This window comes from Tachypleus tridentatus, chromosome 13, assembly GCF_004210375.1.
Source record: "Tachypleus tridentatus isolate NWPU-2018 chromosome 13, ASM421037v1, whole genome shotgun sequence".
Classification (NCBI taxonomy): Eukaryota; Metazoa; Arthropoda; class Merostomata; order Xiphosura; family Limulidae; genus Tachypleus; species Tachypleus tridentatus.
The window spans coordinates 156755254-156782805 of NC_134837.1; the positions used below are offsets into that span (position 1 = coordinate 156755254).

Below are 27552 nucleotides of genomic sequence, written 5' to 3' on the forward strand. Positions count from 1 at the left end.
GGATTTTAACGTTGTAAATCCGAAAACTTTCCGCTGTCCCAACTGGGCCTTCTCCTTTTGAAGCATATTCAATATAGCTTAATAAAAACATTTGTTTATCAGCTCAAGTTTCAGGTTTATCTTAATATTAATTCCACAGTTAACACATTACTGTATAAAAACTAAGGCATTATTCTTTTCATCCGAACAAACTAAGCAAATTAAGGAACACATTTTATTGTGTCCACAATTATGTGAAACTAATTTTAACACTTAAATAAAGGGAAGTGACCGTTAAAATACATACGATTCATTAGAAAAAAGATACTTTCAAAACTTATATTTATAGCAACATACGACATGAAAATAATGGGGTTTTAAAGCACATTTAATGCGGCTTTCAGAACCGTATGCTAACCTGATTTCTAGTTCGTTTTATATACTCTTTAAAAAAAGAAACGCAAAAGGGACATTATTGTTATTTTAAAGAGAAATATATGTAATAACGTTACAAGCTCAGAGTATGTGATGTTACACGGTGTAAGGCACCGATTGTCAGACCAAAATGACAATAAAAGTTGTGCACTTTGAAAACGGAGGAAAACATCGGATTTTTCGCCAAAACGCATTCGTGTCCAATAAATTTGTTTGAGAGATCTGCATGTTCTGCAAGTGCAACATGTGCAAAATCCCTATAAAAGTGAAGGGTTCTCGGTTTCCATAGCTCAGTGTTAAGCCACCGACACGCAATACAGTTACGCTAAGACTGACTAAAGCACAACGCAACAACGCCATTGGTCGATTGGAAGCATGCGAATCTTGATCAGATATTGCCAGAGCTGTGAATGTTCACCCAAGCACCATCACAAGGCTATGGAGTCGTCACCAACAACATGGATCAACTCGTGACCGTCCACGATCTGGCAGACCTCGTGTGACCACGCCCGCACAAGATCGCTACATCCGGTTACGCCACCTTCGGGATAGGACCACCACTGCGACGTCTACTGCCTCAACCATACCAGGGCTGCGTAAGATTTCCGATCAGACCGCACGCAACCGTCTACGAGATTCTTAGGCCCCATGTGCAACCCTTCATGGTGAACTTCAACGACGTTTTTCAACATGACAACGTCCGTCCTCACACAGCCCGACTCACCACTGTCTTTTTGAGACACCACAACATCAACGTTCTTCCCTGGCCCTCCAGATCACCAGATTTAAACCCCATCGAACATCTTTGGGACGAGTTGGACCGACGTCTCAACCGCAGACTCTACCTCAGCTTGCAGCAGCTTTGCAGGCTGAGTGGACAGCCATTCCACAGGATGTGATTTGTCATCTTATCGCTTCCATGGGCAGGAGATGCCAAGCAGTTATTGATACTCACGGGGGGCATACTCGTTATTGACGTTGAGTGACGTTAAACTTCAACTAGTGAGTATGGACTACACCTTTGCAGACTTTGGATGTTCAGCAGTGATTGTGCAAAGTTTCACACATGTCATACAGAACTACCCGGAATAAACGTGTTAACAATTTGTCTCAAATTTTGCCTTTTGCGTTTCTTTTTTTGAAGAGTATAGTTTAGTACGTGTAAGTACTTGCGTTAAGTTTGTGCAACTTAAACTGTAAACTCAAACTAAAGGAATTCGAAAAAGTAGAGATGAAAAACAAAACAAAACGAGAGGCTGCAATACATCATTCTCAATCAAAAGGAGTCTCTAGTTTCTGTTAATGTAAATTCAGAAGATCATTGGAAAACAAATTTAAAGAGCTTTTGACCCATTATGTATATCAGTGTCGAACACCTTAACCCACCTGGCCATGCAAGGTCAGGTGACTAGTGTGACTTGTTTACAATGTTTAGTTTTATTTTTTTGTAAATTCAGTTAATTATTAAAAGTTTTCTCCCAGAAATACGTGGACGCTTGTATGTTCAGATTTCGGGAATGGACGTACGAGTTATGTCCACCATAGGAGCTAACAAGTTAACAAATGATGTTTTGCACTTATTAACTTTTTTGTTTTACGTTAGTGTTAAGAAATATCTTATTTTTGTATTTTAATTACTATGAAGATTATTTTTAGTTTTTAGTTAAGTATATTATGACATATCATCATTTGTCTCGGACGAGTCTCCGATTTATTATGTTGCATATGCTACGTATTACGATTTCGAATAGCCAGAAATGATTCAATGCATTTTAATCATGAACTTACGTCTTCTTGCGAATTTGATTTACAGTAACAAGTAACTTTAATCATTTCGCTCCACATGATTGGTTTAATTAATTGGTAACGTTAATTTTATGTGCGATTTATATACTCAGCTTTCTTTTGATCAGAAGTTATTAAAAATGACTGTTAATACATCGTAAAAAAAAGATAAAACCCCACCCCCATAATCACATTTTTTTTTCCAGTTTGTCCCTGTTCAGGTTTGTGTTTTTTTTTTTTTATTATTTTCTGTCAAGTTTGTTTCCCTGACATAATGAATTCATGGTAAAGTAATACGGATGATGATAGATCTAACAACGTTGTATGCGTAACTAAAACGTGGTAAACTATGCAATGCCAATCTCTAAGGGTATAAAATTGTAATAAAATTATATTAGATTTTCAAGTTCCACGGTATTATAAACATTTTCGCAACCAGTGTATTGCGTTCTTGTCAATGTTATGCGAGTCTTTGCAATAAACTTTAAAAACTGATAGTTTCCGAACTTAGATCCATAGCCATATACAGCATGAAAATAATGAAGTTTTAGAGCATATTTATTGCGGCTTTGAACAATATACGGTAATGTTATTCTTGGTTCATTTTATAGTTTAGCATGGGAAGTTCAAAAGTCAAAATACGCAAGTACTTGTGCTTCAAGTATGTATTTCTTACAGTGCAAAATACAAAGAAATAGAGAAGGAAGTATTAATGGGCTATATGCAAACAAGGCTAACGTGGAAGATTAAGAAAACTTCTTAATCCACCAGAACATATTAAAAATACAAATAATGCGTATTAATTACTTAATCCAAGTATCTTCGTCCTTCCCAAAAAAAATTCACAATTTTCAAATAAATGAAATCAGTCTCGAAGTAAATATGACTATAATATAATCTTACTACAATGTTTCAGGTTCCGTGGTATTACGGAACACTGTGGCCAGGTGATTAAGGAACTCGATTCGTAAACCGAGAGTCGCGGGTTCGAATCCCCGTCACACCAAACATGCTCGCTCTTTCAGCCGTGGGAGCGTTATAATGCGACAGTAAATCCCACTATTTGTTGGTAAAAGAGTAGCCCAAGAGTTGGCGGTGGGTGGTGATGACTAGCTGCCTTTCCTCTTGTCTTACACTGCTAAATTAGGGACGGCTAGCGCAGATAACCCTCAAGTAGCTTTGCGCGAAATTCAAAACAAACCAAACAGTGGTATTACAAACAGTTTCGTAATCAAGGTATAAAGCGTTCTTTTTTATGTTACGGTGTGTAACACGTTCTGCATTAATGTGATATAAATAAGAAAGCAGAGAAAGTAAATTAAAAGTATATAGGAGAATGTCCTGATTAGTTTACAAACAAAATAGAGCCTTCAGAGAATTTATGACAAATGTAATTTACTATTGGTCCCTTTAGAGCTTAAGCGTGAGGGAACAAAAGTCGATTGTTTGCACTTGAAAACAATACGTGCGAAGTCAATTAGCACAACTTACAAGCCGATCAAGCTGCTTCAGTTTCAACACTAACTTTTTAAATAGGTTTTAAAAAGAGTGTTATTTAGTTGTTATTTTGTGCTGAATATATTCTTGAATGTATCTCATAAAAATAATTGAAAAATATGGACATATCTCATTGTATACGGTAATAAGTGTAATTACTATATTCTTTTTCAGAAGAAGGGATAAAAACGTATTTTGAAACACGAAATTACGCTGTGTCCAACGAAATTGCATGTGGTCCTGGAGTTGCTATGGAGGGACAGAAAATGTAAAACGTCTTGTACACAAGTTAGGGGGAGCCAAAACAAAGCGATGCGTGTCACATATTAGGACGCAAGAGCCATCATGCAGAATGGATCTGGGTACTTAGTGGACGGGTCGTTGCCCGCCCATGCCCACCCGCGACTGTATTGTTGCAGTAAAAATGTATATGCTACTTGATATTCACGGATAGCTTTGTTTTTAATATTTTTTTCAAACATCCATGTTTGAAAACGTCCTTAATTTAAAAACAAGCAAAAACCAAAAGATTTACGCAATCCCATATGAAAGGAATATTATAACGTTTAGCATACAAATGGCACATAACTGAACAACATAAGGTTTAAAATGACGAATAAAATTTCTTGTAAAGCGAGTTATATCGGAAACTGAAATGACTTATAACTTTAACAAAAATATCAAACAATATAAACTAATGACGAAATCAAAGAAATGTTTCTCTGTTAGAAATCATTTTACTTTTCCTAAGCCATTAAGGAAATTTATCTTCTTTAGAAAACCTTAGCTGTATAATGATTCTTGTATAATAATCATCAGAAAAAAATGTTGGTCCTCAAATACATTAATTCAATGATTGTTTTTAGTCACATTTTATATTGGATATACAACTTATATTTCCTTATGTAAGTCTTCCTAGCAAATATACTTGGATCACAGACGTTTTCTAGTACTCACGCACTTTTCACATACATGTATATATATATATATATAAAACAAAAGACTTGAGGTAATATACCAGGGTAAAACGGCTTTTCTTGCTAGCCTTCAACTGCGAATTTGGCGGCAAAAGGCGCACGTGAATATATCGTTAAAACAAATGTTACAACGTGGCTAAATGTTACAACTGCCTGTTTAAAGTAAGTGTCTTGAATATTTTTTTAAACAAACATGTATAAAGCATGAAAAACAGACTAAAAGAGTTGAACCCAAAATGCCAATCCAAACTGAAGAGTACTGCTACTAATATATGTAGATAACATGAACCTGTTGTTAACATTACAAGTTTTACTACAGACTTGGTATCCAATAAGCTTAAGTTAAACGGGTTGTTTTAAATCAGTGGAAACAAAAAAATAAGTTCTTGGTGGGGCAGTAATAGTCACAGAACACTTACACTGACGACCAGGTCATGTTGGTGAACAATGATTCCACCACAACTTGCTCAAGGTTAGTGAACGATGTAGCTTGCTACACGACAACTATGACCCCCACTGCTTCCGCAACATAACTCTAGTTTACCCTACTTGCTCTCAATAACATCTGACTGAGCGCTTCTCGTGGCTGCTGAACGATAAGACTCAGCCAAGTGGCCGGATCCACTCAGCTCTCAGGGGAGTTACAGCAAAAAAGTTCAACCTCGACACATGAGCTTTGTTTGTCATTTTAACCTTATTTGTTTTACAGATCTTCTGGGAGATCAGTGTGAAAACATCTCAATACGAGCTTATCCCAAGTTGATTAGTATGGAAACATCTCAATGCGAGCTTATCCCTAATAGATTAGAAACATCTTATCCCCAATTGATTAGTATGGAAACATCTCAATGCGAGCTTATCCCTAATAGATTAATATGGAAACATCTCATTGCGAGCTTATCCCCAATTGATTAGTATGGAAACATCTCAATGCGAGCTTATCCCAATTGATTAGTAGATCTCAGTAGCTTATCCCCAATTAGTATGGAAACATCTCAGCTTATCCCCAGATTAGTATGAAAACATCTCAATCCTGATTATATCATCTCAGTGCTTATTAGTATAAAAACATCTCAATAGAAGCTTATCCTGATTATTCTCTACTTAATTCACTGCAAAACATTTTCCAAAGTTATTGACTATGCAACCCTCGTAACTGGCATATTTTGAGGTTTATTGATAAGACATTTCTAATTAAGCGCCGAACTAAGGTCTAAATCCTCGGATGATTGCTTAATTTATTATTCTAGCGACAGGTGAACTATCATATTAAACATATACAAGTTCTATTTTAGTTTGTCAAACAACGTGAGAAAGCAGTGTGACTCAGCTGAATTTCAAAACAGATAAAATGTAGAAGCCAGTTAATAGACAATTTAGTGACTCAAACTTCATGGTGTACTTAATGGAAACACTTATGAGTTTAAATGTTCTTCAGCAGAACAGTCACTGATTAACTACACACTACGACTAAGTCTATCTTATCCTGATAAAACAACTAATGTATGTATCGATGGTCTAATGGTCTTTACAAATAGAAAAAAAAGAAGTCGAAACTGTGTACAAAATCTTTTTTTTTCATTAAAACCATCGCTTAAATTTTTTTCACCTTTAACTTCACATGTTATGTTATATTTTAAAGCTTAATGTTAAGCTTACAAAAATAAACATTAGTTGTTATTACACCTTACTAAGTCAATCTAATCACACATCTTTACAGTTGTTCATGTTGTGTCTGTCGTATCCTAACCAGTATGACAAGGCCTGCCACTGAACGACAGGCCTTGTTGGCGACGAATATGGAAAATACTGTCACTCTTTAAAAATAGTTTATCTGTATGGCTGATTGAACAGCTTTTAGAGCAAGAACAAATTACGATTTATTATACGATTGGTTTCGGCAGGTGGTAACAATACAATCTCACCATAAAACATTCTAAATAAGTTTTACAGAAATATAATGAAAACGTTTCTATGTCATAAAAAATGAAAAAAATATTGAAGGTACAGCCTAACTGCATTTGTAATTTCTGATCTCTTTTTGTGTGGTGTGGAGCCAAAGGCGATGTCTTCCGGAAACTGTTTGTAAAACAGGAAGTACTAAATGATCTGGAAATGGTAAGAAGCCGTTGGCTCTATCTCGAGATGTCTATGACAGCAGTTACACGCGTGACTTTTCTGTTATCACGACACCTCTTTCATCCTATCTTAACTGTAGCAAACAAATCAGTTTACTTTCGTGTTGTCTCTTTACCAAGCCGAATATCATGAAGGAGCACAGCACGCACATCACATAATACAATGTGTTTCAGTACCGGAAGCTAGATGTGATACTTACAGCGACATCTGACAAAATCAAAAAATACATTAAAAGCGATACTTTTATTAAGACAGTAAATTTTGTTTTTATTTTGAAATTCGCGCAAAGCTACACGAGGGTTACGTGCGTTAGGCGTCCCTATTTTAGCAGTGAAAGACCAGAAGGAAGGCACCACCACCTACGACCAACACTTAGGCTTTTCTTTTATTGACAAATAGGGAGTTTTACCGTCACCTTTTTTACGCCTCCGAGACTAAAAGAGACTTGGTGTGACAGGGATTCGAACCCGAAACCCTCACATTGCGAGTTTAGCGCCCTAACCACCTTAGCCATGACGTCCATAATTTAATAGTGTAAAACAATTAATTCACACACGTTCAGGTAAGTTCGTTCAAATAAAATGTATATTAGTTTCTTCTATTTTGATAGATGTTTCACACACCAAATAATTAATTTATACAGTCTTGGACAACATGAAATATTTTTTGTGTTGTGACAATATTTCACTCAACGATTTTGGGGTGGAACTATGTCATGCTTTAGTCATTACAGGGAAAAAAATTCAAATATTTGATTTTCTCCAGAAACTAATTATCAAATAATAACGTTTGTTATTTTGTTAATTTATTCATTTGTTTATGCGATTATGGTTATTTTGGAAGTCTACGTTGTTGTTTTATAATTGTTTGGTTTGTATCTCAAAAATGCAATTTGTTTCTCTTATACTTCTCTCGAATTAAATTATTCAATTTCTTTTGTCTGTTGTTCATTTAATAGCAGTACTGGCACAGTTGTAAACTAAAAAACAAAAAGGAGAAATACAATAAAATAGAAAATATTTTCCCTGTAAACACAAATCCCGTTTTCTTCAATCGGGATTCAATAAATATTATAGCTATTATTGCAGATTAATTTATTAAAGACTATTATTAAAAAAGACCCTGTTTGTTTAAACAATATCCTTCAAATAAAACTTACTCCATTTCTCTGCTCATTATTATATTCTATATATATATATATATTTTATACAATGTCATCACTTGGTCAACTTAAGTGAATCAATACCGTAATCCTAGAATATAACGCATTTTCTGAGGTGTAAGATATTTGAATCTGATTCGTAGGCACTATAACGTAAAATTCAAATTAATTGTTTCCAAACCAAAGAGTAACAAGTCCCTATGGCAAATGCTGCCCAACTACTCTGGAAGGATATCGACCTCCTCTTATATATAGTAAAGGCCTTCATCGAAATTCAGATGAATGTGACTGCTACAGAACAAGATGTTGTATCGTGCAGCTAGGAGAGAAAAAAAACGAGTCATTAGCCAGAAGAACACTGGTAAAGAAACCGTTTTCTACCTCCTCTGACACGGCTAACTTCTACAAAGGGTTATCACAATCCTTGAACTGTTACCTGGTGTTCAACTCAACAAAAGAAAAATGTAATATTTTCACTCGGAACTTTTTAAGACGATGCTTTCTAAGCTTGAATAATATAGATCTTAAAATTCAGAAGAGAAACTATAAGCACTCTCATAATCACTCAACTGAACTATACCTTGATTGATTAAGAAACCTCTAGGGCATAAATACAGCTAAGCTATTGGCCGGAGGGAAACAGTCAGCTAGCCAGCACATCTGCTGCCACAGGAAGGTTTATGTAACTCACTGAACCAAGTCATGTAAACAGTCATTTTCAAAGTTTGAGTAATAGAAAGTGAGAATGCTGTTCAGCGACATCTCGTCTGATAACTTTGGACCTTTCGGTACAGAGTCAAATAAAACAAACTGACTAGACTGTATTAAGCCTAATAAAACAGAAAATAGGATCCGTTTCATAACAGTTACACATGTTTTACTGCGTGTTTGTAAATTACGATCTTGTTTAACTGTTTGTCACACAGCAGCTCATTTAACTGCTTTTAAAAAATCTGGTCTTTTCCGAAATTCAAGAAAACAAAACTACATATTGTCATTAACTCCGACTCACTATATAACGATAGTTATAAAAATTTAGTTTTCATTATAAGTTACTATTCAAGTCATCACGTCTGACTCGCTAGAAGTAATGTATGAAAAACAACACACTCATTTTTCTATAAATTACATTTTGTGTGCTACATGAAACCATGCAATTTGTTGTTGGTTCTTTTGCAAAATATTAAAATACAATATACATATATGTTTTATAATCACATAAATGTGTGCTTCAAAAAGGTTCTGAATTTTTCACTGAAACTAATCTTAAAATTAAATCCAATGTATGTGCGTTTACGCATTGACACTGTAGCGTGACTACATGATGAAATTGAATAATTTTAACTGAATGATTATTTATCAGCGTTTGCTAAATATTTTAGTTATTAAGCGACATGTGAAAGCAGTGTGATTTAAATGAATTCCAAAAACGACAAAATGTAAGCTCCCAGTTAATAGATGCTATAATAATTAAAACTTCAACACTCAGAAACAGGAACGCTATCAAAGGCATGACCAGGTGATCAAGGAACTCGACTTGTAATCTGAGGGTCGCGGGTTCGAATCCCCGTTGCACTAAACATGTTCACCATTTCAGCCGTGGGGGCGTTATAAAGTTACGATCAATCCCACTATTCGTTGGTAAAAGAGTAGCCCAACAGTTGGCGGTGGGTGGTGATCAATAGCTGCCTTCCCTCTAGTCTTACACTGCTAAATTAGGAACGGTTAACGCAGATAGCCCTCGTATAGCTTTGCGCGAAACTTAGAACAAAACAAACCAATCAAAGATAATATACAGCATGGCGATTTTCCTTTAAGTCTCATCACGTAAATGTAACTGTATTTGGAAGATTACGTCACACTTTCCTGAAGTAATGGGACCTAATTCTTCAATATACTCTTTAAATATTTGTAGATACCCTACTTTAACAAGTGAACAAAAGATAGAACCATACGTTATTAAGCCGTTTCCTCTGGGTGTTTTTGTTTTGTTTGTTGTCTGACCTCTGTAGCACAGGTAATGCTTGTAAAGAATAGATAATTTGCGATATAGCGATATACCTTTCGAAAACCCGCTTCTGAAAAATCATACATAAGAACCTCATTAATTCTGAAAAGACTCAAACATACTACAAATTAATTCAAAATGTCAGCTATAAATTCGGCAGTTAATACGCGTTATTTTTAGAATGGCAGCTGTGTGAAAGTAGCTAGATAGTAATTGTTAAATAAGTAGCAATTAAATTTGAGTTTCTACAAATAGAGACTCAATACATAAACTACACAAGAGAATATTTAAAAAATAAATAATGAATCATTGACATACTTTTTTCAGCTTTGAGTGCTATAAGAATTATATTATCTATGTGGCAGTTTAAATTTACACAATGGTCCCCAAGTGACACAGCGTCACGTTTATGGCTTTGATATAAAAACAAACTTAGGTAACGTTTAAGCACTAATTACGACAGTAGTTAAAGTTGTATTACCATGAAAAGCAATGAATATTAAAGTATTATACGGAAAAAAGAATATATGCATATAACAACTTTGACTCAAAAACTGGTTAAAAAAACAACAACTCAGGTTTAGAAAATAACGTTGAAATTACCTGCATCACATTAGACTATGGGTTGGAAAAGGTGAAAGGTGAAGTTTTAATTTAAATTAATTTAATGTATGTAACTTTTTCTCGTGTTTCATTTACTTATAATCTATCCAAGTTACCATTCACCAATATAAGACAAGCATTTATGGTTTCGCAATATTTCCAAACACAGTATTAAATAACTTTGGTTACTCTTACAATCTATTGTGAAAGTAAATTTTCTCTTCTATAAAGCTCGTAATTTGATATCAGTTTATTAAATCCCAGCATTTTCAAGGCACTGCAGTACAAAGAATAGGGGCAGAACTATGCTATATGAATATACAAAATGTACCTTAAGGAATGTAAAGTTTTGTAGTCACTTCATGCGACTGAATTGCATTTTTTGGGCGGGAATGAAGAAGTTTTATAAAGACTTTTGTTAAAATTATTTTGAGTTTATATAGCAGCTCTTGCACTATGTATTTTAGTCTACATACCATTCCAAGCAATTTCCATGCATTCAAAAAAAAAAAAAAAGAAGGGGAATAGTTATTTTTGTCCACTTGTTTGGATGAGAAAGGTTATTTATAGGCTATTACACTGAAGTGAAAAAAAAAGACGGGTCACGTTTACTGTGTGTGCTTTTTTGTAGCAAAGCCACCTCTGGCTATCTGCTGTGTCCACGGAGGGGAATCGAACCCCTGAATTTAGCGTTGTAAATCCGAGGACCTACCGCTGTCCCAGCGGGGGACAATGTTTTATCAGAGTAGATATATACACCCACATTACTATAAACGTTATACAAACGAATTATTTAGTGAAAGCGATGAATTTTTAATAGAAAAGAATGCCAATAAAGTAGATAATTAATCGCTGTGTATGTGTTCATCTAGTAAAGTAATTCTCATGTATTGTTTTCACCAACTCTTATTTTTTAATAAACAGGGTTGAACTCGAAACTAAGTTTGCTGTTTTCAGTCTATTCATCCTTAAAAATCCTACTACGACACTAATTAAAAAACAAAATAAACGACTATATCCCAAGTGGCGCAAACAGGTTTTGTTATACGAGCTAAAATAAAATTTTAATATAAAAGTACAAGAGGTTTCTGTTTTAAAAGTAAAGATACATAACACAGAAACAATCTTCATTCGCAATACATGCATTCAAAATTTTCTCATTAATTAAACATTAAAAGCAAAAATTTCCAAATGGTATTCTGTACGGGTACCACAATGATATTTTACCTCAGAACAAATGTGGATTACACTGGTGATTTAATGCTGGGGCCATTCTGGTTTGGCTTGTTTTAACTTTCGCGCAAAGCTACACAAGGACTATCTGCGCTAGTCATTCTTAATATAGCAGTGTAAGACTAGGAAGAAGATAGATAGTCATCACCACCCACCGCCAACTCTTGGGCCACTTACTCTTTTACCAGGGAATATTGGGATTGACCGCAAATTATAATACCCCCATGACTGAAGTGGCAAATATGTTTGGCGATACGGGGATTCGAACTAGCGACCCTCAGATTACAAGTCGAACGCCCTAACCCATCTGGCCATCTTGAGCTTATATTATAAGAATTGTCTAAATATGGTTTCATGGAAACAAACGAAAAACTACATCACAAAAGTAACTAAATAATAATATAAACACCAAAAGTAGTTATATATGAAAAACAGTTGCAGGTTAGATATTTATTAGGTTGCTAAAAATTAACATATAAATGACATGGCTAAACATGCACATAAAAATTAACATAAAGATACACATATGTAAATAGTAAATCTAAATTAAAACGTAACTCAATACATGTTCCCTGTACTCACAGGAATTCGTGTTTAAAAAACTAGGAAACAGATACTAAGTTATCATTGGATGACCATAAATTAATCGTGGGTAACCCGATATATACTTTTGTTGCTATATGTTTAACTATACCTTTCAGTCATTCAATAAGTTGTAATGCCTAAAAAATTAAAATGTTAATATTGACCACACTCTGCAAGCAAGTAGTAAAAGATATGAAAGGTGGGATATCTTAAATTATCGTATCACCAACACTTATTTTTTATACGTAAATATTCTTATTTTAAATTACACAATAAAACAAAGTTGTTAAACATAAAAAATGTGGTTGCTATATATTACCTTCATTACACATTTGTAGGAAAAATATTTGCTTTATTTTGTTAAAGTTTTATTAAAGCAATTCTGCTTGTGAATGATTTAGCAAGAAAATATGTAAACGAAAACTAACTATTGTTTTTGATAATCAGTTTTCCTAATAAAGTTACCTCTTAACTTCTTAAACTGTTCCTCATGTTTTCTTCAAAGATCAAAATTCGTGATAATGATGATATAAAACATATGCTGTATTTTTTTTTTGCAAAATAAAACATTAATTGGATAAGTTCGTGTTTTCAAAGTCATAAAAACTGGATATTAAATGCGTATAAGTGCCAAGACAAACACGTGAATATTAAAATTTATTTACTTTGAAAGTTTTGACACCTTCGTAACTGGCGAGTTCTATTTTAGTAGGGCAAAGGTCACAAAAACAGCTTTTTGGGTTTAAAAGAAACAAGTTTAACATGGGAAATGTTTTCTAAATAGAAGTGTGATAATGAGCTTTAGAACCAGGTTACAATGCTCATAGTAAAGGAAGGCCAGTGAGCAGCACCCACCGCCCACATCACTAGTTTTTAATCAAATAGTAGGGCTGGCTACCACCTTTAAAACATGCCTGCAACCGAAAATGCATTGCGTAATAACAAAACATCCGAGCTTTAACTTTGGACCTTGTTAACCGCAAACCAGTACATTTTTTTTTATTATCAAAAGACGTGATAGAAATGAAAACCCTATTGCTCAAGCGCTTTCGAAATGTGGGCCTTTCTTCTTTAGAGGTAAATTGGAAATCTTGAACCCACGTGTTTTTTCTAACGTCGTGAATGTACCACCACGTGAGGAACACGAACTCAAATCACGTAAGTATACCCTTTTAGTTCTTAACATAAGCATTTTAGGACTTTAAGTGACGCAGTACCTAAGTACCTACAAGAACACTCAACTTTTATTAATGGACACCCAATCCTATCAAAATTCATCACTGAAGCTAAATTAAACGACACCATAGGTATAGCCAGTTAGTTCTCTTACCGAATCTGTTCGTGTTTTTTTTATAATTCATTTGGGTACTAACGACTTGAATCAATCCAATAAGACTGCTGAATATCAGAACATAAAGACTTCTTAAATTTACTTGTTTTTTAACATGATAGTTGTAAAACATGAACATGGAAAGTTTAATAATATGCATCAAAACAAACAGAATTGGGCAGCTACGCATGAATGTTTTTTTAATTAATTACAACAATAGAGGAAAAGGTTATGCAGTTACTTACTAGTTCAGTAAAACCTCATCACGATAAATATGCTGCCAAATAACAAAATCAACAGGTTCAGAGGACTACATTTACAGCCTTGGGGCTAGTTAGCTACGGTTATCGAGGTATGTTCCTTCAAGACGTTTACTGTGAGAAAGTAGTTTATGTAACGAATTTTCATGCTGGCAGTCAAATACTCGGCAGGTAAACATGACATATATTGAAAGAAAACTCTCCTGTAATTGTTGTTTCGTTCCAAGTTTCTCGGCTGCCAGTTTTAGCCTTCACATGTTGCCAAAGGTGACGTCTCTAGACTAATTCGTCAGTGTAAAGAATAGTCACGTGAGAAACTGATCACACGCATTGGAGCTACAGACTGCATAACCTATCGATATTAAATACGAATATTATACATATTTATTTATTTATAATGAATATAAGCTATCTTTATATTCTCAACTAACACAAAACTTAATATTTCTTTAATGTGCCAGCATAAAGAGAGAGAGAGAAGGTGTGCGGGTGTGTGTGAAATCGACAAACCTGGAAAGCTGTCATTAACGCAAGAATTTATATCGTTTTACCGAAACAAACACTGAAGTCCAACGATGAAACTACTATAGGAAATTTAACATGATTTTTAGATTTAAAGTACGATTCCAATTAGGAAAGTAACGAGAACATATGAAGTCGATCATTACTGGTTCACAGTCATAGCCGGTTATGTCATGTGACTATTGGTCTCAGAACATGCCTGTAGTTTGTGTATTAACATACGCAGGTTTTGTTGTGTTCTATACTTGCGCAAAAGCCACACAAGGAGGAAGGCTTCACAGAGGCAAATAAGACACTTGTTAACTGATTTAGGCTGAAGCAAAAGATTAAGACTGCTCAGTAAGATGGACTTCGCCCGAGAATACATAAAGAGATTGAAATAGCATGCAAACAAATGAAGTTATTCTGTTTGTTTGTTTGTTTTTGAATTTTGCACAAAGCTACACGAGGGCTATCTGCACTAGCCGTCCCTTATTTAGCAGTATATGAATTGAGTGAAGGCAGCTAGTCATCACCATCCACCGCCAATTCTTGGGCTATTATTTTACCAACGAAAAGTGGAATTGACCGTCACATTATAACGTACCCACGACTGCAAGGGTGAGCATGTTTGGTGCAACGGAGATTCAAACCCGCGACCCTCAGATAGTCGAGCGCTTTAACCACGTAGCCATGCTATGCCGTTATAGTATTTAAAACACACGTATATTATTACATTAATCAAATACAAATAATACAAATTAACTTTTCCAGGGTGATGTCTGTTTAACTGTGGCTTAGCCTTCAAAACTAATGGGGCTACTGTGTATTTTATATCTAAAAAAGTTGTGGCAGTGAGTAAGAATGTTTGTTGTCATGGAACAAATTGTATCCATTATACTGTGTTTGTTAACAGAATGTTCAGCTACAGCACTGACATCAAATGTGCGTTGAGCCAGAAGATGTTTATTAAATATATCCATAACATTTTTCCTGTTTCACCATTATATATAGGACCATAAAATCTGCATGTCAAACTCTATACTACATGTATATTGTTGTGATAACCTTAAACCTGATTTGCAACCTTCACATTTTTTAATTATCAATTTGTTTGTGGTAACGGGAAAGGAAGCCCTCGGATCTAAGTTACCTCTACACCTTGATTAAAATATTAGCTACTAAAGTAGTTACAAAGCACACTAAAATTTTTGGCCATCAAAATATATTACCTCAGAGCTCGAGATGATGATACTAAAGGGAACAATAGTTTATCAAAGTAAACAAGTATTATAAAATTAATCATAATCAATGGAAAACACTCACTATCTTAAAATCAACATAAATAAAAAAAATTAAAATCATAAGTTGAACGTAGTATTGCAGTGCAAAATAACGAAATATATTACATCATCGAAAATTATATTTTAATATGCTACACATGTAATACGGTGAACCAACGGCGAGATGCATCATATTATCACGTAAAATACGAAAAAGGAACTACAAAAGAGGGGTTGGTTGAGTTTCGAAGTTTCCTCTACTTGTGGTAAGAGTGAAAATGCTAGACAATCTAGGAAAGTACCAGAAAATTTATTCGTTCGTTCAGGCTACACACATATTTGAATACAATACCACACAGAAGAAAGAGCAGTTTGACGAAAACAAGTACAGAGAATAAGTACGTCACATCAGGGAGTCGTTTCTCTATCACTAATCATCACTCTTTTCATTTGTACAAATTGTCATAAGGAACCCAACACTGGGACTAAAAATACTTATACACCAAGCCTAATGAGCCGCCTTTCCTTACACATCAGTTCCATTTGTAGCTTTCACTGTGCTTCTAGGTATCTAAATATTTCCATGTGTAGTAATTATATGTTAATCAAACAAATACGAGTGCTGAAACACACATTTAGTTATAAGTGACATGCCAAGTTCTGTTACAGAGACAGATCTAACAAAAGTTTAACTTCCATTGCACCTAGATTGATGTAACGAAAGATCAGTCAGTACTTAATGGACTAGGTTGGCAATTTCTCTGAAATCATAACAGCTGCATTCCGTTTTAAATAGCTCAAATTTCTTAAAATCATTTCCATTTTTGGAAAATCTGCATTTGTATACCCTATGGTGTGATATTTATGGGACTCCAAACCTAATTGGATGACTGGACATATGATTTCATGAGTATCATGTAACAGAATTTGTTTGTTTGTTTTGGAATTTCGCACAAAGCTACTCGAGGGCTATCTGTGCTAGCCGTCCCTAATTTAGCAGTGTAAGACTAGAGGGAAGGCAGCTAGTCATCACCACCCACCGCCAACTCTTGGGCTACTCTTTTACCAACGAATAGTGGGATTGACCGTCACATTATACACCCCCACGGCTGGGAGGGCGAGCATGTTTAGCGCGACGCGGGCGCGAACCCGCGACCCTCGGATCACGAGTCGCACGCCTTACGCGTTAGGCCATGCCGGGCCCATGTAACAGAAAACGGTAGTCGCGTGCTTCCAAAAATCATCCTGAAAGCATTTATTTTGTTCAAAGTACCAATATTCTTGCGATTCCTGCAAGCATGTACCTTTGTTCCTGAGAAAAGCAATAAGCATTCTTATAATATCAATCAAGTAGAGCTTAAATTGAATAGTTGAAATTACTTAACAGTATGAAGCGCCAATTATAAAGTTGCAATTTAAGTTAAACTGTATATGCAATTTATATATTGTGTACGTCGTTGTCATTTTATCTCTGTTATTCAAGAAAGTTAGGAATCGCCTTGTCTGTTTGTAAATTCTACTTCTATTTGTAAGCTGACAAGTTGATTGGGAAATATACACTCGTTCATTAAATACAACTTACAATTTCGCATTCATTTTGTTAAACATTCACAACAGTTTACAGATGTACACTTCCTTTTATTAAACTGCATACCTATATCCCACAAGTACATATCGACTTGTGTATATACACAATTTATAAATCTGCGTGGCGATTTAATAAAGCAAAGGAGACAAATCAGGAAGTAAAGATCGGGCCGGCATGGCCAGGTGGTTAAGGCGTTCGACTTATAATCTGAGGGTCACGGGTTTGAATCCTCGTCGCACTAAACATGTTCACCTTTTTAGTCGTGGGGGCGTTATAAAGTGACGGTCAATCCCACTATACGTTAGTAAAAGAGTAGCTAAAGAGTTGGCAGTGGATGGTGATGATTAAAAGGCTTCCCTCTAATCTTATAGTGCTAAATTAGGGACGGCTAGCGCAGATAGCTTTCGTGTAACCTTGCGCGAAATTCAAAAACATACTAACAGTAAGTAGATTTAATAATCAATAATCCCCTTTTCTGCCTGCTTTGGGCAATTTCTATAATGAAAAGCTTGTTTCAATTTCAATTTTAGCCCCATAATACACACGCAACATTTTACCTCAATCCATTTAATCTCTTCGATATCTCAAATGACCAAATTCACTTTAGGATCATTATTATTATTATTATTTTATACTAAGCAGTTATTTTGGACTAATTCAGGTAGGTTAAACAGTTCATCAAAAAAGATAACGCAAATGTGGAAGTTACAATACTACCAATATTTCTGGCCCAGTATGGCCAAGCGTGTTAAGGCGTGCGACTCGTAATCTGAGGGTCACGGGTTCGCATCCCCGTCGCGCCAAACATGCTCGCCCTTTCAGCCATGGGGGCGTCATAATGTGATGGTAAATCCCACTATTCGTTGGTAAAGGAGTAGCACAAGAGTTGGCGGTGGGTAGTGATGACTAGCTGCCTTCCCTCTAGTCTTACACTACTAAATTAGGGACGGCTAGCTCAGATAGCCCTCGAGTAGCTTTGTGCGAAATTAAAAAAAACAGACAAGCAAACAAACGAATAGTGGGATTGGCCCTCACATTTTAACGCCCCCACGGCTGAAAGGGCGAGCATGTTTGGTGTGACAGGAAGGACGTGTCTTCTTATGGTTGAGAACGTTAAATGATTTACGTATATCATCTTTTATATTTCGAAAAAGAAAATTAAGACTTCAATACACACACTAAAAGCAGTAGAAGCTGTATGTAACGGAAGTCACAGAAATCACGAGAAGTATCAAATACTTATTATTTCAGTGTAGTTTTGTTACACTGTTAGTTTTAAATATATGAAATGTATACTATAAATCGTTATTATGCGGGTGGAAAAAAAACAACAGAAAAATTGTCCAAACTGTATTATTTATTTACCAAACTAGTGTACAGCCCTTAAAATACGAGGGCAAGTACACTCACGCCCACTAAATTGTTTGTTTGTTTGTTTGTTTTGCATTTCGCACAAAGCTACTCGAGGGCTATCTGTGCTAGCCGTCCATAATTTAGCAGTGTAAGACTAGAGGGAAGGCAGCTAGTCATCATCACCCACCACCAACTCTTGGGATACTCTTTTACCAACGAATAGTGGGATTGACTGTAACATTATAACGCCCCCACGGCTGGGAGGGCGAGCATGTTTGGCGCGACGGCGATGCGAACCCGCGACCCTCAGATTACGAGTCGCACGCCTTAACACGCTTGGCCATGCCGGGCCGATCCCACTAAATTGTACACTTTGACCATGAAAGAGGCAGAAAAGTGCAGTTGAGGCAGTCAAGCGTTGGTAAATTCATTTGTGAGCCAATAAAAATTAAGATCATTAATGAAATGAATTCGTGGAGTATTTAACCTGTATAAAGGTCAATGTGTTTCACGTCATATCACGCTAGATGTCTCGAGAGAGGAATCATAAAAGAACTGGGTGGGTCTTAGAACATTATAAGTGTAGTAATTGTTGGTATAATAAGCTTAATGTAAAGACGTGATGTATATAAAATTTATGATGAAAATAAATCTATCGATTTAGTTTTAAACTTAAATCGTCTCTGAATCTAAAATCAGGGGTTCGATTTCCCTCGATGGACTCAACAGATAGCCCGATGTGGCTTTGCTATAAGAAAACACCCACACACTCGTTTCTGAATTAAATTATTTTATATCACAAACATTTAAATAAACAAAAGCATTACCCTAGTCTATCCCATAATAGCTGTATAAACCTCTATAGCAACCCATAATAGTAAAAGAGTTGGATCTGACCCTAGCTCATAATGACTCATAACACCAAATTGTGGAATACATTTAAAAAAAGCGAACCATAAAATCCAAGTGTTCTCCCTCCGACCACGCTAACCAACGTTAATAAATACTTCAAAAATACCTTATAAATCGTAACGGCGAATAACTTACAGCTTAAAATGTTTTGCACTGAACTTAATGTGTACACGGACTTTTATAAAAAACTACTAAAATAAAACAATATGCTCGTGCGCGCGTATTAATCGGGTAACTAACTAATGTATCCATTTTGGAAACCTGTAAAGAGATATTCAGTGTCAATTACTTAGCCACCTGGCCATGCTGGGCTAATCGTGTGAAGGCGCTCGACTTCTAACCTAAGGGTCGTGGGTTCAAATCTCCGTCACACCAAACGTGCTCGCCCTTTCAGCTGTTGGGGAGATATAATGTACTGTCAATCCTACTATTCGTTCGTAAAAGAGTAACCCAGTAACTACATAAAACTAACAGATAATAAACCAAATTAGATAGCTATAATATAAACTTCATAATGGAATGAAAGTTTACAAGTTGGTGAGCTTGATTCAGAGATCAGAGTTTTGATTTGCTAATGATCACAGAAAAACCTGTTTCTTGGTGAAATCGCCATCAAATGCTGCTAGTAACATTGATAAACCTCCAGTTTAATTGAGAATATATTCCAATAAATGAACATGGTCTAAAAACCTTTAAATCTTTGTAATACATAATTTAATGTATTAATTGTGTATTATGTTCTACAACACAAAAATAGACTGTAACGTTACAAAGTTTAATTAGAATTTTCCAAACTAAGCTGATGAACTTTGTTTCATTAAAAAAAGAAAAAGATGCTACGGATGACATTTTAACATTAAAGTATAGAGCTACACCACACTGCACACACACAAATATATATGAACATACAGAATGCCTGTTAAAGTTAAATAAACTTAGAAATTCTGATTAACAGCCAATTTGAAAATGATCCAATCAATACTTCTAAGGCGTAAAATGTAGTCATCGTATTTACTTAATTCGCGAATATCTTTTTTTTTTTGCTAAGAAATGTTCATTCGCAATCCACGTTTTGTTACAGCACATAAGGATCGGGCATGTTACTCTCTTAAAAACAAAATGATTTAAGATGAAACTTTCATTTAAGTTTTACTTCGCAAAAATCTTTGAACACGTCATTGCTCTTCATGAACTGGAGTTTTATTTCATTAACAATTCACGCTTGTACATAAAATTCTTTTATGGGAACTAACGTTAACATTTCGTTTGGCCGTGGCATGCAGTCTAATGCTAAATAAGGAAAACAATTTTTAAGATGTTCGATAATAAAAAGAATAAACTTTTTTTAAAAAAGTTTTGTAAAGTTAATTTTTCCTTACTATTCACTTTAGGAACTTTCAAAATTGAGAAGATCTGAAAGACCAAACGTCCTTCTCTAAGACCAACATCCACACGCAAATCGGTTCGACATTTGTATTTAAAAAAAGAAAAGAAAACGCAAACTGCTAAGTAGCTTAGTATTCCAGTCTCAGGTTCTCTAGATAATCCAATCAACATGAGACTAAAAAAAACAAACAAAAAACAGGCGTGGTCTTATTCATCATTCACCTGTCATGAACGGGCCAAGTGACGAGGAAAGGGTGTGCACTTGATATACAGAATAACACAAGACTTATACACAGGGGATCGAAAACAATGGAGGACCAAACTCTTTCCTCAATTTATCTTCTTTACCTCTTGTACCGAAATCACAGCCTATCATAGAACCTTTTATTTAGCCCTGTCGCAAATTAGTGTTTGTCCGTTCTGTATCATTATATCCTGTTACAACAAACACAACTCTTTTGTCTTTCTTCTCGGTTTTTCCACAGCAGAAAGTAGTGGGAAATCCCAAGAGGATGAAATGGATGTACAAGAACTTTAAAAGTAAATAGGGATGAAAATGGATGACGAAGATAAGGAAAGTCTCGTTGGTTCCACATTTTTAGAATGCGTGAAATAACTCCGTTCACGCAAGGGAATTTGGAGCGAGTACAACGAAAAAAGCCTCACTTCAGGTTTATCTAATTCTTAGAAAAAAAAGACTTTTATAGATTCTTGTCAATAAAAGTGAGAATACTCTTTAACTGTAAGTATAACTGAAGTCATTGTGCTAAAATAAAACTAAACAGCCTCTAGGTGTACTTAGTAAGATTTTTGTTTTTGAAGGCTAAATTCTACCTCGTGAAAACGATCCTTTTGATAAAGAGGCTTCGAACAAAAAATGTATCATGGCTGGTAAATGAAAACAAGACTGTAAACGTGGGGTACTAAACATGAAAATGCTTATAATAGTGTTATAGCTCATTAATTGTGTTATTGTTAGTTGTTGAATTTCGCGTAAAGCTACTCAAGGGCTATATGAGCCAATCGTTCCAAGTTTTAAAGTGATCAACTATAGGGTAAGCAGCTATTCACCGCCACCTATTACTAACTCTTGAAATACCCTAATTGAATAGTGAGATTTAGCCGTTACAACTTAGTAGTGTGGAGTGCGATTTTTTTTTTGGCAGTAACGGTACTCGAACGTTGGAACACTGGATACGCTAACCATTGGTATATATATACAAAAGGTTATTTTGTTCCCCACGTTGCTTATGACCGATGTTAGCATTCATAAAGTTATACAAGTGTTAACGTAAAGTGTTCCTAAAAACTATACATACCGCACAAATAAGATGATGGAGATATTAATATTTCATTGTACGTCACAAAACTATTACATTCAATATTTGACTTTAAATATTCCTGTTTTACAATAATCAATAAACCATTAACAAGATTCGTGTGCTTTGGCCTTGATAACAACGTGTAACAAAAATAAAAAAAAAACAAAACTATTCAACCTTTCATTTTACCATTCTTTATACACGCTGTTAAAAGTATTAACATCATAGCATAGTACCAATGTAAACGCTTGACGTCATAGGCGCTTAATACCTAGGGCAGAAGGGGTACGTAAAGTCCCTTTCTCAGACACCTTTCTCATTTAGAACACATTCACTATCATTAACAAATATAACTAACTTTTTGCACCCTAACTTCACTTCGTATCAAAATTAAGCAGTCATGTTTCATATGCAATATGGTGACGTAAATTACAGATCACGTGATTATTTCGACATCAGTGCGCGACCTCTATAGGAATATTAGTAAAGGACCATGTTTAAAGTAAAGAAATTATTATTAACATTAATGTGCTGGGTCTGATATTAGGTGTGTTACTATCACACGTTGGCGTTTTCAGAAAAGTAACACAAGCGGTTTGAAGCAATTAGGTTCAGCAATTAACAACGCGTGTTAACGAAACCGTACTTAACAGCACTGAACTCAAGGCTGACTAATAAATGACTGACTTATTAGGACTTGCTATTAGAAAGACCATTGGTGAACGGAATAGTGATGATCATAATATCTGTGTGTAAATATCGTTTTACTTACACTACAATGATATAAAAACAAAAACAAAAAATGATTGCAGTTTAAAAAGTTTAAGTAAACTCACGCGTGATAAAACTTAGAAAATGTTTTCACAGCCACAAACGTTTTTATTAAAGTCAGTTATTTTTGTCTTGGTGATTGAAAGTTGTATAATATTGCTATATTTGAAATTGGGCATGTTACGTTCATAAGCACTGGAAATTAAAAAAAAAAGTTCAAAGTTTATGGGTAATATTAAATGCCAAGATCTTAAGTAATCTCTCCAGTTCATAAAAAAGTCTCGCATTCAGATATTGAGGTAATCCATATTCACATTTTATTGGGTTTAACGCATAAAGTTAGTGACGGTATGAATATAAAAAAATTACTGTGACAATATCATATTTATTCATAAGATATTGTAAGGAACTGCAAGCTACGGAATCTATACTAAACATGTTTCATGAGGTAAAAAAGGAAAATTAAAAACTTCACACATTAAATGAACAATTAAAGGAATGTTCAAAATTCCACCTTTAATTTTTGTTAACATGATGAGTAACAAATACAAACAGTGAAATATCCATTACACTACACATAAATTCATCGCGTCTAAAATTAATATTTTTGTTTAATTTTAAATCATTTTATTTGTAGATTTTATTAGGAAATATGTTAGTGTGCAAGAACTGCATCAGTTTCCTGGAAAAAATGGAGGTGTTATAGGTTCAATTTGTTTATTTTAAATTTCGCGCAAAGCTACTCAAGTGCTATCTACGCTAGCCATCCCTAATTTAGCAGTGTAAGACTAGAGAGAAGGCAGCTAGTCATCACCACCCACCGCCAACTCTTGGGCTACTCTTTTACCAATGAAAAGTGGGATTGACCGTCACATTATAACGCTCCCACGCCTGAAAGGGCAAGCATGTTTGGTGTGACTAGAATTCGAACCCGCGACCCTCGGATGAGGAGTCGAACGCCTTAACCAAACTGGCCATGCCGGGCCCCGAATAGGTTCAGTCAACCATGCATTACATCACATTATTATCTGTGTAATTTTGAGCAAATGTTGATTAAAATGTTGACAGATATAGATGATAAACACCTGACATGAAGATGGCAAAATGAAAAACAAAATAGCAGGAAGTCCTACCGATATTAATTCTCAAACGATCCTGTGTACAGTTATTCCATTTCTTGAAATTTTTGGAGTTATTTCAGTTGCCGGTCAGTTCTGTAAAAAAAGAAGCAGAAAATATGTTTTCACATTATTAAAGTACTTGGAACGAGTTTAATCACACACAATGATGTAAGTAAGTTTGTAACTATCGTAAAACAACGCTCGACTTCGACTCCAGCGAACATGGTTGGTGCTCGTTTGTTTTCGAATTTGAAATTCAAACAAGCAAAGCTACACAAGGGCTACCTTCGCTAGCGGTCCCTAATTTTGCAATACAAGACTAGAGGAAAGGCAGCAAGTCATCACCACACACAGTCAACTCTTGGGCTACTCTTTTACCAACGAATAGTGGGATTGGCTGAAACATTATAACGCTCCCACGGCTGAAAGGGCGAGCATGTTTAGTGTGACGGGGATTCAAACCCTCAACTCTAATATTACGAGTTTAGCGCCCTAACCACTTGGCCTTTGTTTAAATAGTATGCGTGATATTATGACTATTAGAGGAATATAGATGTAGAGAAGAAACTTATATATTACCAATTTAGGTAAGTAAATTTCCAAAGACGTTGTTGTTGTTGTTTTTTGAATTAAGCACAAAGCTACACAATGGGCTATCTATAATCTGCCCACCACGGGTATCGAAACCCGGATTTCGACGTTGTAAATCGGCAGACATACCGCTGAGCCACTTGGGGGCGTTCCCAAAGAGATTACAAACAAGTTTAATCTTCAATCAAGGTATTGAAGCAGGAAGAAAAAATGTTGTTCTTTTATTATTAGACGGTGCCATAACTTCCATGAAATTCTCTGTATTCTTTAATGTATATGAAAGTCTTTTGGTTGAATCTTAATACTTTGCAATTAGACTAACTCCTAAGATAGTAGATATAAATAACAAGTGTTTGTTTTGGAAATGTGTACATTCGTTTATGCTCAAGCGTAATAGTTATTCTTCAAAGAAACAGATGTATACAAGGCATTATCTTGAGAGAACTCCTGAAGTTTTAGAATTTATGCAGCATTTAGTGTGTGTGTGTGTGTGTATATTAAAGAACAGCCAACGTATGTAAGATTTAAGTTGGCTTATGCGAATTGCAAAGAAATCTAAACAAACAAGATTCTTAATACCGTCAGCAACTCTTGCTCGTGAATTTATGAAACTGGAAAACGAATATCTAATTAGGCCTGACACTATCTGTTTTGTCTTTGTAGGTACATTTCCAATCTGTCCCTCCTCTACAACAATGCTTTCAACTGGGGAAGAAAACTGAAAGCCAAAAGTCAGATTGTTCCAAGGTGGGTCAACAGTAAGTTTATGGACTCCAAGACTAAATATTCGAGGTTTAATTTCACGCTGCAGACAGAGTACAGATATTTCATTGTGTAGTTAAAAAAACAAGAATCTAAATTTATTAATTATTAAAACCAGAAGAAACATTGTAGAAACAATTTACACATGACTACTCTGCCAGCCAAATATTTTACTTTAAGTCATGGTCTAATAGATTAACTTACTATAATCCTGCTTAAAATAATTTCAACTTGAGTAGATATCCTGATGGCTAATAACACTGACTCGGGTATGCGCACCACCCCACATGGTATTGCTGATAAAACAAAGGTCACATAGGTTAATTAATTTACTCTAATTATGCCTATAAGAATATCAGGTGTATCGGCTCTTGAGGAGTCCCTCTTGTTTATGTTTCAACAAGGCGAAATCTCACACTTCTTGCTTTAAGTCTAATTTGTGGGGTTTTAGGATCGATAGAAATTGTTGCACCAACATGTTATTTCTCTTTGTGTATGTGTGTGTCGTCTGAGGTAGGTTTCATTCATCGAGTTTTGAAGACTTTTTTTCTCCAATAGCAACAGTGATGGGCCAACTCAGCAGAATTCTTAGTTCGAAAAAAGTGTTGGGAAAAGATATGCTGATGTGATCTTGTCCATGTGTTCCATTTTATTCACTTTTACAGAGAAGGCCTACAGTTCGTCACACCGTTCTGTTACAAGCACATTACTTATCTTGCCTTCTGATAAAATTCGTAGATTCATGCAATGATTCAGCAAGTCCTTTCAGATAATTTTTGATATGTCAGCAATGCAGTACAAGAAATTTGACAATGGCAGTTCTTATAGCTTGTTTATAACAGGATCCAACAAAGCCAAATGTTTAGGAAATTTACATTTCTATGTGTGAATAGGTTCTCACGACTCCCACAAAAAGCTGTATCTTGAGTTCTATGAACTCTTTAGAAGCAATAAATTTTCAGAGAACAGCTTACCAAAGCTCATCTCCCCCAATGGAAAAGCAGTGTGTCTGCGGACTCATACTGCTAGAAACCGTATTCGATACTCGTGGTACAGTACGGATAAACTATTGTGTGGCTTTGTGCTTAACTTTTCCGTATCGTTTCTTTGGTTTATTCTCAGTCGAGATTCTAATCCTTTCCACTGTTGAAAAGCCTTGAAATGGTTTGCTGACTTTTTATTGTGATTTAAAAGTTCTATAAAATGTTCTAGTTCTTTGTCCCCTTACATCAATGAGAAGCTAGCTGTGCCGAAAAACCTACACCAAATTGAGTGACTGAATATTGGATCCATTGTCTTGGTATTTTCTACCCTATTGACAAGTCATAGTATGAAATAGCTTGTTCTTAATTTCCTTTACTTGTTGTGTTTGGGAAAGATTGGAAAGTTTGGAAAGATGCGAGAGTTTTGTCAAAATAGGTCGAGTACAGCCGATACACTTCCGTCAGTTTTGACCATTTACCTGATCATCCATATCAGGTAGTTATCGTTGTAACTATCTGACTGGTAAAAGGTAGGGAAATAGAATAGCATCAAGACCACTGATTTTAAAAACATGTTGACAATTCAGGTAGGATTAGCTACTGAAAACACACAATTCATATCTATAATAGGATCAAATTTCAATGCAAAATACAAATGGTTGGAACAATGGCTGCACTCACTTTAAGATTGACACAGTATCAAAGTGTTGCAATGTTATCCCGCCCATTCCTACCTTTTTCTTACCGTTTTAGTATTTCCATTTATAATTAATATATATTTTTTTTAAATTCAAAGTTCTTTGTGCATTTTAATAATTAAGAGTTCATTTTCTAAAACAATTCTGTACGCATTAAGGTTTTTTCTTCGTCCTTTCTAGCATTCTACAAAACATGGTTAGTACATTGTTTTACTGGCAACCCACACAAAAACAAGAAAAACAAGACACTGAAAAAAAAGTAGATTTATTAAATGGAGAATATATAAG

The 27552-nt window shown here is 35.1% G+C and overlaps 1 protein-coding gene across 6 annotated transcripts in view; it reads right to left on the reverse strand.

Annotated features, from left to right (window-relative positions):
- The window catches only part of LOC143239881 (plexin-B-like), a 172414-nt gene that overhangs the window by 98440 nt on the left and 46422 nt on the right, over positions 1 to 27552 (reverse strand). For 2 of the 6 annotated variants that reach the window (XM_076481495.1, XM_076481491.1), the window contains exon 2: positions 24243 to 24323. The exons of 1 other annotated variant lie outside the window; for it this stretch is intronic. The gene's annotated coding sequence lies outside the window, so the exon portion shown is untranslated. Of the gene's footprint in view, positions 1 to 5092; positions 5244 to 24242; positions 24324 to 27552 lie in introns of those variants that run through there. 3 more of the 6 variants (XM_076481489.1, XM_076481490.1, XM_076481493.1) reach the window with 2 other exon arrangements.